The sequence below is a fragment of the Malurus melanocephalus genome, unplaced genomic scaffold (assembly GCF_030028575.1).
Source record: "Malurus melanocephalus ecotype Western Australia unplaced genomic scaffold, MMel_1.1 scaffold_1090, whole genome shotgun sequence".
Classification (NCBI taxonomy): Eukaryota; Metazoa; Chordata; class Aves; order Passeriformes; family Maluridae; genus Malurus; species Malurus melanocephalus.
Window position 1 is genome coordinate 13,681 of NW_026624322.1, and position 3,772 is coordinate 17,452.

Genomic DNA, 3,772 nt, shown 5'->3' on the forward strand with positions numbered 1-3,772 from the left:
AAATCTGCTCACACACAAACCAGGCCTCAAAAATCTGCTCATAACCAAATCAAGGCTCAAAAATCTGTTCACACCCAAACCAGGGATCAAAAATCCGCTCACACCCAAAGCAGGGATTGAAAATCTGCTCACACCCAAACCAGAGACCAAAAATCTTCTCCCACAAAATCCGGGGGTGTTTCTCCTGATATCGTGAGCCCAGCCCAGAGGGAGAGCTTTGCCTGGACACACCCTCACCCCCAGCCTTCCCAAAACCAGGCTGCCTGCCCAGGATTTATCCAGTAAAACCCAGTTTATTTATCCAGTAAAACCCAGTTTATTTATCCAGTAAAACCCAGTTTTCCCCACCAGCTGTAAAAATCCTGAGGTTTTAATGCGGGGCTTGAGCCAGCAGCTCTGGGAGAATCTGATCCATTCTGGGAGTGACACAAACCCTGGAGTTTGGGCTCAGGGCATCTCTGACACAAAGRGCCCACGGTCCTGAAGGGTCAGAAAAGGATTTGGCTTTTCTGAACCAGAATTTCTTCGGATCCTAAACCTGGGGGAGGGCAGGAACRTGGGGAAAACTTCCTCTGTTTTGTGTTCCAAGGACCAGACTTCAYTTCTCACCCCTTCCCTGTCCCAGCCCTTTCAGCAGTGACTCCAGCTCAGTTTTTTTTGGGTACAAACACTTTTGGTCCCATTGGCTCTGTCCATTTTTCCAGGCTGCCAGTGGTTGTTTCTCCTCCTCCTGCAAGAAAAAACTCTGGCACTTTTATTTGGCACCACTCGGTATGATTTGCATGTATCCAAGCCCTTTCCCCCCCTTTTTTTTTTTTTAATTTTTAAATTCTAACTCTTTCCAACAGGCACGAAAAAAATAAAAGAAAAAACGACTTTCCAGTGAATACGGAATATTTCTGTTTGAAATAAAGGAGCTATCCATAAACAAAATAAATGATAATGTTTAATAAAGACCCAACGCTGAATTGTTCTTCTGTCCAGATTGAATGCACAGGAAAAATCAGAGGACAAAGCAGTGGCCAGAGCTGCTGGTCTGGGTTATTCAGGCACAAGGTGGGCACAGAAGCACCATAAAAGAATCTTTTCAATTTTCAGTATTGCCAGTGTGTAAAATCAAGTGGGAGGAAGGAATGCTGTGAGTGGGATTGGTGCTCCTCGGGGGTTTGTCTGCAATATCAGTGCTCTGAAAGRAGGAGAAAAATGCTCTTTGTGGGCACCAAAGGCTTAAAAAAACCATGGCAGGGGACAGGACATGGGAGATGAGGGAACACAGGGAGTGAATCAAGAACAAGATTTCTCTTTGAAAAAGAAAAAGGGAAAGAAGGAAAATGAAAAGGAAAAAAGGGAAAAAAAGGAAAGGAAAAAGGAAAAGGAAAAAAGAAAAAGAGAGAGAAAGAAAAAGAGAAATATAAATGAAAGAAAAAGAAAAAAAGAAAAAGAAAAAGAAAAAAATAAGAAAAGAAGGGGAAAAAAAAAGAAAAAGCAGCAATTTCTTTATCTTCCCAGGTACCTCAGCACCAGGCTCCCTCCTCCACCTCCTGCACATCTCAGGCCCCTCTGCCTTGCTTAAATTACTCCAATCACCAGCTCCTTGCTGTGAGTTTTTTATCTGCTCAGTATTTGCACAGGACCCAGGGAGCCTGAGGAGCTGCCTGGACCTACCCAGGTCACAAATTTACCGAAAAAAAAAATAAATAAAAGAATAAATTCACTTTGCATTTCGAGCGAGCTCTGCATCTTTTATTCCTGCTCGGCTCCAAGCACCCAGGAGGCCACTCTTGCTGCGCTTCCCCTCCAGCTCAGCTTCCACCTGCTGGGAAAACACATCAGGCACTTGGGACATCATTTCAATATCTCCAAAGGAGATTCCATCTACTGGAAAACACATCAGGCACTTGGGACATCATTTCAATATCTCCAAAGAGACCCCTTGGCCTTTGCCCTGTGCAAGTGTTGCACACTCTGCCCCACTGGTAGTGCCAATATTGCTGTGCCCAGGGAGGATTTATCCCTCCTGAGGCAGAGGAAGAACTGGAAAGGGTTTTTTATTGATATATCCGTGCATGCTGGAGGATGCACCAAATCACTTTCATGGAAAAAGCAAACAAAAAAATCCAATCTGTGGTGGAGAGACCTGGTTATAAAATCTGTGGCTCATCAGCGCTTCCTCCCAGCGTGRATCAGTGCAATTATCCACTTAGAGCCCTGCAGGGTAATGATCATCCTGGGAGCTCGGCAGTGGTGGCTTCGCTTTGGTTTTTTTYAAGGAAGAGGCGCTTCCCTTCCCAGCTCATCAACATCAAAACAAGCTCAGGGCTGGCTCCAAACAGARTCCACGCTGCTGCCTCGGGTCAGGAGCTTTTAACTGTGCTCACATGGAGGATTCAAGGGCTGCAAATCGCTGCTGTTCGAATATTAAAGCAGCGTGAGGTCATTTCTTGTCAAAAAGAGGAGGAAACGGCCACCATGGAATAAATAAAGCATGAAACGGCCCAGCCTGGCTCGGTTGGTTTCTGTCTCCAGCAGCACCACGGCTCTGCCTGGGCACGAAGAGAACCAGTCTGGGGAGGAGATTGATGCCCTCAGCAATGAAAATGTAATTGGAAATCATTCCGTGAAGATTGAGGAGCCCACGGCGAGGGGGGTGGAAACAGCAGGCATGGAATGAGAGAGGAATGGGAGAGAGAAATGGGGAGGAATGGGGCAGAAATGAGAGAGGAGTGGGAGAGAATGGAGAGAGGAATGGGAGAGGAGTGGGAGAGAATGGGAGAGAGGAATGGGGGAAAAATTGGGCAGAAATGAGAGAGGAGTGGGAGAGAGGAATGGGAGAGGAGTGGGAGAGGAATGGGAGAGGAATGGGAGATGGAGTAGGAGAGGAATGGGAGAGGAATGGGAGAGGAATGGGAGAGAGGAGTGGGAAAGGGGAAAGGGGAGAAGGAGACAGGAATGAGACAGAAGAGGCATTTAGGAATGAAATGTCTTCCTTTGTCGTGACAGCTCCACAAAACCCACAGCTCAGTCGCTCCTGATGGGTGGGGAACTGAGGGTGCTTTGTTTACAGTCCCCTCTGGCAGTTCTGGGCTTTTATTTTTTTCTATTTATTTATTTATTTATTTATAGTTAATTTTAATTTATATGTATATAGTTATATATTTATTTTTATTTATATTGTATTTATACAATTTTTTTTCATTCCCCCCTGTAAATATTCAGGGGGCACAGCAGTTTCATCTCCAGCTCCGTTTATGGTTTCCCATCAAACTGAAAATGTGATTTAATAGAGTCAGAAGAGATGCAACCTGTTCACCACAGCCTTTAATTATGTGGGCACAATTTGCTGAGTTTTCTCAGCTCCTAACAGCTTATTGATCCCGTGGCTTCTGTGCCATCCTTCTGTGCTGGTTTATTAACTCAGTCTGGGCAGAAAATCAACCTGGGGAGTCTCTTCAGGGAGAGCTGGGTAGGATCAGCAATCCTGGCCAGGCTTTTTCCAATGCAGCTCTCAGGGAGTTGTTGTTGGGAGCAGGAATAGATYGGAGGTTTATGAAAGAGGAGGGAAATATCAATTATAACTCACTGGAGGTTTGGGCTGGGTGTTTTTCTCTGCATTTTTGCAGGTGTGATGTGAGATCCTGTTATTCCTGGCTCTCCCTGGGTCAGCTCTGTCCTTCCCCAGGGATAACCAGAGCTCCCCTGGGGCTGGACAAGGCTTTGGGGAGCTGCTCTGTGATCAGGATTTTGCCATCAGCCGTCCTAAACACAACCTACC